Source organism: Cupressus sempervirens, chromosome 2 (assembly GCF_028749045.1).
Source record: "Cupressus sempervirens isolate cs-2001-9-10 chromosome 2, ASM2874904v1, whole genome shotgun sequence".
In the NCBI taxonomy this organism is placed as follows: domain Eukaryota; kingdom Viridiplantae; phylum Streptophyta; class Pinopsida; order Cupressales; family Cupressaceae; genus Cupressus; species Cupressus sempervirens.
The window spans coordinates 277,333,311-277,345,410 of record NC_143119.1 but is presented as its reverse complement, the minus strand read 5'-3'; positions in this window follow the sequence as shown (position 1 = coordinate 277,345,410).

Here is a 12,100-nt window from a genome sequence, read left to right as displayed (position 1 = left end):
AAACACTAGAATAGTAAAGTGATTGGAATAGGTATAATGAATAAAGATAATTTTTTATATTGAATCCTTCTAAGATTACATGTTTGGTTGCTAAAGTAGATGAAATTTGCTTATGGTATAAGATATTTGGTCATCTAAACTTTGGAAACATTATGAAGATCAGTACAAAAAATGTAGTAAGAGATCTACCTAAGATTGTGAAACTCTCTAACATGATTTTCAAAGAATGCATGATGGAAAAATAGAATAAGAACTCTTATCCAAGCATGATATTCACTTCATTAGTAAATTTGGAGAATGGACACACAGATTTATGTAGTCCTACAAAAACAAGAGAACTCTATTGTGAAATGTACTTTATTATTTTCATTGATGATTTTACAAGGATAATGTGGGTAGAATTTCTTAGAGAAAAATATGAAGCTTTTGAGAAAATCAAGCTATTCAAAAGTAGATTAGAGAATGAATCAAGATTCAAGATAAAATGTTTAAGATCGAGTAGAGGAGGATAATTTATAACAATGAGTTTAACGTCTTTGTAAAGACAATGGGATTAAGAGACAACTTTTAGCTCCCAAGACACTTCAAGAGAATGGGATAGTAGAAAGGAGGAATAGATTAGTTGGTGAGGTAGCTAGAGCTATGATGCTTAAAGTTGATGTATCATATATTTATTGGAGAGAAGAAAGGAACAATGTAGTATATACCATGAACATAGTATAGATTAGACAAGGTATTGGTAGACACTCTGTGAAATTTAGTTTGGGCATACACCTACTTTGAAATAATTTAGAATCTTTGCAAGTAAATGTTATATCAAAAAAGAGGATGATATAGATAAGTTTGATCCTAGAAGTGATGAAGGCATATTTCTTGGATATTGTTTGAAATGAAAGTCATAAATATTTTTTAATTAGAGATTGAGAACTATTGTTGAAACTAGTAATGTGGAAGTTGATGAGAAATTCAAAATTTGGGAAAGGATACTTGATAATGATTCATACGAGGATGAAAATAATAATAAAGAACTAACAATTAGAATGTAGATAAAGGATTATTTTATGAAACTAATAATGATTTCCAAGCTAAAGAACCTAGAGAAGAACCAAGAGGAGAAGTCAAAATAGAACAAGGAACACCAATATATGTTGTACAAAATCACACTATGAATTAGATAATTGGAAGTGAAAACAAAGGATTTTTTATGAGGAATGGGGTAAGAGATGATTTTCTTTTAATATCACAAGTTGAACTAAGACTGCATATGAACCAAGTAAGATGAATTCTGGATAAAGACAATGAAAGAGGAAATTGAGCATATTGAAAATAAAATGACATGGGAATTGTTCCCTAGACCTAAAGCCAATCCCACCCCAAGATCTATATCATAAAATAGGAACACTAAGGAGGATGTCTTCGTTCCTACCTTGATTTTTCCTAAGACAAATGAGAAGAAAAGAGGAAGAATCTAAATGAATGATAGAATCACATTAAATGGGTACCAAACCATCATTAAATTGAGATTCTTGTAGTTTAAGATGGTACAATGATAAATGAAAATTAACACCTATGTGGAACTAATCTTAGAGGAAACAATAATTTACTTTGCCAAGAAAACTTAAACATTTGTATCCATCATCATAGGAAGAAACACATTCAGATACATATAAACTACATTATCTTTTATGTAGATTTATTCAGCAAACTCATCATAAAAAGAAATCTTGTTTATTTATGAGGTTTTTTTGGGATACATTTAAAGGTATTGTGAGCATTCATGTTTGTCCAACTTAACACATTGGATCTACAACATATCATCCTTGCCTATTTTGCAAGACCACACTCGGGGGTTATCTTGGCATTTATGCCTTGGTATAGGTGTAATCTTGTTGTACTATACTTAGGGAACCTTACTACATTAGTCATCTTGAACAACATATCTTTTATGCCTAGGTTGGATTCCCACATCTTATCTGATATAGATCATATTCATATCTTCATAATTATTCTAGTGATGATTGTATGAGCTTTCAATGTCCCTAAATAATGTTTGATCATGAAAATAAGAGTCTAATTATGTGTCCCTTGTAAAAACAACTTTTTGCATATTAGGGTTCATTTTAGTTTATCTTTTTCATCTTGCATGTTGAGGAAGCTCTCTCTTTATATTTTATGAACATGTCAGTTAATTACGTTCACCTTCTCTCACTTCCTCTTGATTATGTTTTTCGCTCCTTAAACAACCATTTCAACTTAGTGCTTCTATTCCTATCATCACAAGGGGTTAATCTCATCATCATATCTAATCTATCCAAGTACCACATTATCAAATCACAAGACTATACCATAAACATGACAACTAAAACCATCTATGAGAGAGATACATCCATGAGCATAGAAATGTAAATCATGATTATATATAAACATGAACATACATAGCAACATTACATGGAAACTTAAATACTAAAACATGCATAAAACATCCATAACATTAGCAAGAAAAGAGACAAGTACACAAAGCCATAAATCACATCTAGTATCTGAAATGTCTCTTTTCTGATTTTACATGATATTTCAAGCCTCAAATTAGATCTTTAAAATCAAACAACCAATATTACAAAGATCCACCAATTTCTCAATAAAACCCAAATTGGGTATGACCGAAATAGTGCCAAAAGCTTCACAACTTCACAAATTATTAATAAATCTGAAAATGGACATTTTTACAGAAATTTCAGCAGCATAACAGCCTAAAAAATGAAATTTCCAGATCTGTATAGCCTTTACACAACATTTCACAAATGTAGGACAAAAACTATGCTCATCGGGCTCCCAAAATTAACACAAAAATGCTCGAAAACACCACAAAAACACTAATAATCTATCTCAAAAGTTTAATCACATCCCAATACATATATTCAGCTCTATTTTAACATCTTAAAGTCTAAAATACAGCAGAAAACCAAACTGATATGAAATACTTAACTGAAAACACCAAACTCATACAAAAAACACACCCAAAAACTCACAAATCTGCACTGTTCAGCACAAAGGCAAACTCTGTATGAGCATGCACATGGAATGGCTTCAAACTCCTATCCTTAGCCTTCTTGGAAACCTGAAAACTCCCATTCTTGGGTCTCCCTGGAAACCTGCAAACTCCTGTTCTTGGTCTCCTTCTCCACAGGTTTGGCAGCCTCTGAAGAATAACAAAGAATGAGCAAAAATCAAGTTCTGGCATCAGCCCAAAATGCCTCCAAAACCCCTTAAAAGAGGGCATAACCCTAACTCACATCCAAGAGGTGTTAATAAAACATATTTTAATAATAATTTTCATTTATTAGTCCATTAGCTTCCGAAGATTATCCCCTTTTTCTGAAACTTCACCTTTTTGGGCCTGCCTACCTTAGAAAAGATTATTATTTTTAATTATTTGAAAAGGGGACATGACAGTATCTCATGTATCTCATAATGAGTCAAGTACATGTAAAATGTGAGATTCAAAATCTAGATAACTATCTCAAAAATATACATCAAGTGCCATAAGGGCATCAAAACATTAGATCTAATCCTAGACCTTGGATTGGCTACCTCTATCATGTGTGGGAGGAAGTTGTGGTGGTGGCACTTGTGTCCTCTCCAACAAATGTAACACCTGCTCTAATCTCTTAGCTCTCTCTAATTAGTCTAGTAACCCCTATCCCAGAGGCACTATGCCTCTATAAGCTATATAGAATAAGAGTCTTGTACACCATGATGCTCAGACTCTCATCTACTAGCCTCTTTCTATTGTCTTAGCTCCTCACTCTGTGCTCACTCATCTATTAGTTATTGATCCTAGACCACAATAGCAATCTATGCCTATTGTAGCTCTCTGTCCAAAGCTCTAATCCACTAATCTCTCATATAATCCCATCCTCCATCTAGGGAAGGTGGTGGCCACCTCTCCTCATGTCTTAGCTAGTGCCTCTCCACTCAAGGCTATCGCACTAGTCTTGTTGGGCTCTCCTCTTTTCTTAGCCAATGCCTCTCAACCCAAGGCTATTGCACTAGTCTCAGTGGGCTCTCCTTCTCCTCTGCCTCTACCTCAATCTTCACATGAATCCTCAAGCTCATCTGGATACCTGATGGACCCCTAGAATTTCTCTCACACTCTCTCCCTCTCCCTCCTCTCCCTCTAACCCCTATTCTCCCTCCACCTCTTCCATCTCTTCCATCATCTCCTTTGTCATCATTACTATCATCTTCTCCTACCCCTACATCCTTTGGTTGTACATCTAAGATCATAATCCATGGGAATGAATTCCTCCTCATATACCATGCATATTTAGGTGCACTCTTCCCTCTAGGACCCCTAGAAGATAATCTCACATATCTCGTCATAGCTCTTGTGTCTCCTACAATGTTGCTACATAATCAAGCATAGGCAACAAGCTCAAATCCTACTCTCCTTGGAACTGAGTGTAAATGATGGTCTTGGTAGGGACCCTCTACTATCATCCAAACTATCTCCACACCCATTAGATGAAAAACTTCTCTATAATTCCTACATGATGACCTACTAACGGCTAGATCCTAAACATATAGCCTAGCTTGTCCACTACTTCCTACCACCCCTTGCATCCCCTATAGGGTTGCTAGTCGAAGGCTAATAAATCATGAAAGAATTGTTGATAGTATGTTAGGTCTCTGCTATGAGGTTTGGAGATTAAGCCATAGAATCTATAAATGTATGGGTAAGATCACTCTCAAGGTTGTACCCAAGGCCAAATGAATGCTATATTGTCCCAAGCCTAGACCTGTGCCAACACTGTGTCACACATCCATGTCTTCCCCTCAAGGTATATAATCTCGTGCACCTCATGATACAAATCAACTAATATAATTGGTCCCTAAGCCATCCATTGTGGCCTCCCTATGAGATCCATCACTAACCTCTCCCATTCGCACGAGAAGCCCTTTTGGCTTCTATCAGTGACCAATGCTTGTGCGACCAAAGAACACATGATGAAAATAACTGGGAAATAATCCATGTACTTTTCTATCAACCTCTCCCATTTCAAATGTTGGTCTAGGATGGTCACATCCTTGAACAATGCTTGAATTTTTTCCCTATCCTTTGTTGGGGCAAATTATAATACACCTATGACACAAAAGCTCATATCAACACTTATAATCACATAATGATGCAAAAAAATTGTAGATGTACTAGTTACACTTACCGGGTCCCCATGAAAAGGTACTTGTAGGATACGATACACATCCTAAAATGTGATAGTGGCCTCTCTAGTGGGTAGATGAAAGGTGTTATGCTCATTGTGCCACATCTTGGCTAGTATGATAAGAAGGCCATAGTTTTCCTATATATGGGGCAAATGAACAACCACTCAAAACCCATGGTCCTCAGCATCCTACTCTGATCCTCATCAAGAAAAAAAACCAATATAAAACCTACCACCTTAGGGGCCCTAATATGAAACATTGGAAATACCATCTACAAACAAAGAGCTTATATGTCAGTACATATCATCAATGAAGACAAAAACATGTCTAAACACATCTTTACTCTACTATCCATGTATGAAAAGTAACACTCAAGATGAAACACAATGAAAATTTGGCTCACAAATTGAAATTTTTTGGACTATGTATCATATGATACTCTTTCTAATAGGTGTGTGATAATTTGCATGATATCATATGACTATTGGGTGGGTCTCATATGATACTTAGTATAACATCATGTGATACTTTTCAAACACCAAAAATATCATATGATAGTTTGTGGAACTACCATGTGATACTTTATAAAGTATCATATGAAATTTTGGGAAAAACCTATTAAACACTATGAAAATGACAAAAATTCCCAATAAAATGACCTAAAAAGCTTGGAAAGTTGAAAACTTATAAAGGAACCATACTATGGAGGTTGGTTATGCAACTGGCTATGCTTGAAATTATGTGATGCAATCAAAATACCATGTGTCATCTTCTCTCTCTCTCTCTCTCTCTCTCTCTGAAAAGGCTCAGAGATCTCAAAAGGACAAATGAATTAAAAATGACACTTGGACCCCTTATATATTCTTCCGACCCAATTTTGACCTAATTTTTGAACTCCTTGGTATTGTATGAAAATTGTACCCCTAGCTAATTTCGACATCCTAGATCCATTTTTGGGATTGAAATCAAAATCAGAGTACATCTTGATGGTCATAGTCTTATTTTAAATTTCCTTTCTTATTTTATGTAGTTAGTTGACCTTTTGAGGCTTAATTTTCAAATTGTGTTAAGACATCATCATTTCTTTATCATTTCTACTCTTTCCCACATTTATTTCTTATTTCCTTATATCTCATTTATCTTCCTTATCATCTTTCTCCTTGATTAGACCTAGTTAGTCAAACTGGGCATACTATCACTTCTTAGTGGTCACTTTTTTTGGAAATAACAATGAGAAAGTAAGTTTTGAGAGTTGGTTGGGGGGGGGGGGGGGGGGATGTGAATAAGCACTTAAAACTTCTACCACTAAAATATTTCACCATTCATCCATCTCATAACTTAACATGTAAACTAAAATATGTAAGCATGCATCACATCCATAGCACAAAATAAATCAACACATAAAAAAAAAAGATTTTGGTTACCTAGAAACCCTCCAAGGAGAAGGTAAAACTAGGGTGGGGATGACACCCACAAATCTTCCCTACTATAGCAACAATGTTTGGCCAATTATGGCTAATAAGTTTTGATCATAATCTATGAACTACCCTATGAGAGGTCTACCTTGTTTAAAGGCTTACAAAGATTATTAGGTTTCACCTTGACTAAAGTATTTAAGCTCATAATTAAGTAAGCATTCTATTAGGAGATTTACAAAAGTCTATCAAGACTACTCTATTAAGAGATTTACCTTGTATCACAAGTTAAAATGATTCAGTACCTGATCCTTCGGTTAGCACTTTTCTGCTAGATGTCAAATCTCCTCTTTATAGTTTGTATCTTGATCCTTCTAATCTAATATATCTTCTCTAACCTTTCACTTCTTGATTTCACAACTAATCTATTCTCCTTAACTAATTTTTCTCTACTGCTCATTCAATTATCTATCTTCTCCATGCCTCTTTTGCACAAGATACTCTCCTTAGTATCCTCCTTCACACACATACTCCCCATAATTTGTACCTCTTTAAGTAGGCATCTAGAGATTATCCTAGGTAATAATCAAAGGCTCTTATTGATTACTATTTCCACCTAATGCTTCTTCTTTTTTTATTGGTTTTATGTATTGCATAGGGATGTGTGACATGACTTGATCCTTATCTCTTCATATCAAATTTCAAGATTATGTCAGAAAAAAATGGTTTACATAAAAAAAAATTCCATTACAAACATCTATGTCATTGATTGGTTACTTGACATCAATAGGCTCTGATGCTTAGCCTTAATTGTGCCATTGTGTTGTTTACTCAGCTCCTAAATTACCTAACATGAATTAATTGTTTGACATGCACTGTCTACTTGGCACATGAGTGACTTGAATCACATATTGACTGATTCACACCTACTATTACTCGACATTAACTATCATATCACTCACCATGTATTTTCTGGAGACTTATGCTCAACATGCTCTGTTCACTCAATTTAGATTGATCAGTTAGCCTAAATAGTAGCTTGGTCACAATGATGGCCAACTAACTATGCTAGAGGATGACTAAGTGTTTTGTCACTACAATGTCAAAACCATAATGAGAATAACAATCTCCCCCTTTTACATGAGTGGAAAAAATACTTTTTCATGGAATATTTATTCTTCCTTGTTGCATAAGTCATACAATTTATACATTCTACTTAGTCTCTATACAAAAATTTCAAAATCTCAAAATTTGAAAAAATATTGTTAACTTGTTATGTTACTCCCCTTGAGTAAATAATGCATTTTTGTTCTATGACTCTTTCTCAGTAGATATATGCCTTGAAAATATCTTCAAACTTTACAAAATCTTCAAAATCCTCCTTTTTTGACACTTATGTCTATGAGGGTTTTACACTAATTGTAAATCTATCTAGGAATGACTTGTGTACTTCCATTATGTTTCGCAATGTAGAATCCCAATTCTCTCTTGCTGCATTAACTAATTGACTCTATATTTATAGATTTGTTGTCATATCAACTAGAACTTCTTGTGTAGAAAGATGAGAATCTTTCTTCATAAATGTTTCTGCAAAGGCTAGCTCCTTATGTAAAACTTCCATGTGTGGAGTCAACGTGGACTGTATGTTGATAAGAGTTGATCTTATATTTGCATGTTTTTCTTGCAACTTGGCAAGCCTTCCCTGTGCCATCATTAGTCTCTAAAAATGTAATTGACTAGTGCTAGGAGATGTCTTCAATTAAGAAGACCTAAGATCTCCTTGCAACCTATCAATTGCTTATTGAGTCTCTTGATAAAGATATCAACATTACATAGTTTACTGTACATAGAGTAAATGTTCTCCAAAGCTTTCTTCACACTTTCCGTTTTAGTTGATAAATCAACTTGTCTTGGTTCTATAGCACTGGATATCTTATCCATGACCTTAGTGTGAAATTTCTTCTCAAACCATTCCAACAACTTTACATTAGTATCTATATCATCATCTTTAATTGTATCAACTATATGTACAAGTTTATCTAAGATAGGCTTATTGGACAATGATTTTGAAATATCAAATGAATCAATGAAAATATCTTTTATTTCATGCAAAACCTATTTTTCTTGTGCTCTCTTCTGAGCTTCTCTTGCTTTGATTTCCTCTATAGGGTCTCTTGGAGTATCTCCATCTCTTCCAATGTGATTGTTCTTGGATTAAACTATGGTAGAACAATCACCTCATCTAAACTCACATCCTCTAGTGTTGTAGTTTCAACACTCTTTGGTGTGCTTGCACTTAGCATTGATGTTTGCAATGGTGTAGCTTGAGTACTCTATGTCTAAAGAATTTGGCTACTAGGAGGAGTTGAAATGATTGGAAATGTGACCAGTGTCTAAATTATTGCTTGCTCCTCAAAATCAATAGTTGTATTATCCTCTTCTAGTTGATGAACCTCTTTCTAATTTTCAACTTGTTTTGGTGAGGTGGGTAGATGATTGGTTTCCTTACCCTTATTCTCTTTACTTCCTTCCTTGCCAATTACCATAAGTGCTAGTATACCTAAGATTTTCAGACTAGGTAGAGATATAGCTAGTTTGTCTACATCTTTCTTTTTCATGTCAATGACAAATGTTGGCATTGAAAATGATGCATTTTTAAGCTCATCTTTCCTCTCCAAAACCTTATCCTATGATTTTTTTTGTTCATTTGACTCTTTCTCCTTTGCCTCTACAACAAGTGGGGGCACAATAGATGTGTCTTGTTGTTGATTCATAGTGGATGCAATCTCAACCTTTTGAGATTCATCAATCCTCACAAATAGAGGATTAATGCATGGAATGGTTGTATTGGTAGATTCTTGTTACAATTTCTTCATAGCATCATCACTGAGTGGATTTACATTTTGTGTTTTTTTATCAATGATGTCCTTAATAGTCATTGAGTCTTGTTGGCTCTCTTTCTCTCTTGTTGAGGACTGGTGCTCAACCCATTAACATTTGTGGTTTCTTGTGTGTCATCCTGAGCTATCCCATCTTGTTCTATTTCATTCTTATCTATATTTGTTCCTTTCTTCTCTTCCACTATTTCCACTATTTTTGTGGTCAACCCATAGATTATTTTCCAAAGTAATTTTCTCTAGGTTACCACCTCTTCAACTCTATTCCTCAAAATATGAAAGACTCTGTATTTAGTATAAAATATCCTTTTGTGTTTCTCTACAGCCTTTGTGATCATTTTCTTATCAAATTTAGGCATAACTTGAGCTAAGGTAGCCTTTCTAATTTTTTTTTTAGTCTCTATACTAAACTTCCATTTCTGCTAGACTCTTTCATATATAATTTTAGGTATTGAGCTGGCAATCTCTAAAGGAGTAGCCTTAAAAGTAGCCATGATATCATAAATAGTATCTTCAACATATTTAGGCCTCCTTTATCTAACTTATCAAAATCAATGTGTGTAAATCCAGATAAATCTGCATTGTCTTTAACACTCTCACATATATTGACAATATCAAATGAAAGAGTGTGTCTTACCACTTTGAATTGACTAACATCATCTAATTTGGTCTTCTCATCATTTAAATCTTCTTGAATTTTTAGACTCCTCTTTCATTTCTTAGTAGGCATGCTCAACTCTATTATATCATTCTTCCTTTTCTGTTTGGTAGATTGTGCTTCCTTGGCTTGTATAGTGGTAGCCCTTTTTCTTGACCTTGTCAAAGGTGCAGCTAGCTTATATTCTATTTTCTTTGCTACCTTCTTAGGTTTCCTCTCTTTCTTTTTTTGTGCTCTCCTCTTCTTTCCTTTTTCTTTGGGTTATTGCTTGATCTCCTCTTCATTCTCTGAAGCTTGATCTTCACCTTGTCCTTGAGTTATCTATAGTGGTCCTTGGCCTTCTCCTTCTCCTTCTTCCTCTCCTTCTCCCTCTCCTTCTCCCTCTCCTTCTCCCTCTCCCTCTCCCTCTCCCTCTCCTCCTCCTCCTCCTCCTCCTCCTCCTCCTCCTCCTTCTCCTCCCTCTCCCTCTCCCTCTCCCTCTCCCTCTCCTTCTCCTTCTTCCCCTACCTCTCCCTCTCCCTCTCCCTCTCCCTCTCCTTATCTTTCTCCTTCTCCTTCTCCTTCCTCCCTCTCCCTCTCCCTCTTCCTCTCCCTCTCCCTCTCCCTCTCCCTTTATTCTCCTTCTCCTTCTTCTTCTCCTTCTTCTTCTCCTTCTCCTTCTGCTTCACCTTCTCCTTCTCCTTCTCCTTCTCCTTCTCCTTCTCCTTCTACTTGTCCTTGTCCTTGTCCTTGTCCTTGTCCTTGTCCTTCTCTTTCTCCTTCTCCTTCTCCTGGTAAGTGCAAATGACTAAAATTTTTGACTATATAACCTTGAAAACCTTGCAATAAATGCTTAGTGCTTACAATGTTGTAAGCTTGGTCACCAAAGGATTTTCAAAAAGCTCAATTAACATAGCAAGCTTGACAACCACTATGATATGTTCATAAATCAACATTAACTACAATTCTCCAATACTTAGCCATAACATAAAACATGACATATTGATAGATTAACTCTTTCTTCTAACCACTTCATTGCATCTTAATTCATGCTAATAAAACTTATCATTCCTTAAATGCTTGGAACTAATGCAAAATATATCATTTTAGATATTAGTTCCATGCATACCTTTGATTACCTTGTTGGTGGTGATGTGATCACCTGATCCATTTGATAAAGTGACCTCATCTTGGCTTTATGTGTTGCAATATTCCTTCTTTCTCCATGACTTGTTCGTTTGCATCTTTTTCTTTTTAGCATCTACCTTTGCTTTTCCTTTGTTGAATTCATTTCTTGATGCAGGTGACTAAGTTGGGTAATTTATGCTTACATGACTAACCTTAAGACAACTAAAGCATACAATATTTCAATTTAACAACTTTTTGTAATTGTCTCTAAAGTGAGTCCTTATGCAATTTACAACAACATGACCATATTTTCCACAATAGTGACAAATGTTCCTTGTGTTGTAATCCTAATAGTAAGAATTTCCATGATGATGTACCTTTGACTTCTTGTTTGATGTCCACTTAGATTTAGATTTTCATTCATATGCTATGTGTCCATACTTTTGATAGTTGTAAAAATATCGTTCAAATTTCTGAGTGTTGATGGTCTTGGTCCTACATTCATGTGCTTGGCGTCCTTTCTTTTTTGCAGTTATAGTAGTGTCCTTTATTTTTTTGCTTAGGAGTTTGATTGCCAATGTTACTCCTATAGAAATTTGTTGTGTGACATAATTTTCCACAATGATGACAAGTGGGTTTGTTGGTCTTTCCCTTATTGTTTCCTTGTTTACCACTTTTAGATGATTCTCCTTCCTTAGTAGTATAGTATCCCAATCCAACAATATCATCATTTTTTCTTGGTGTATTCATAAACTTTTCAAAGTACTTTATGGATTCACTAGGTTTATTAAACCTTTCAA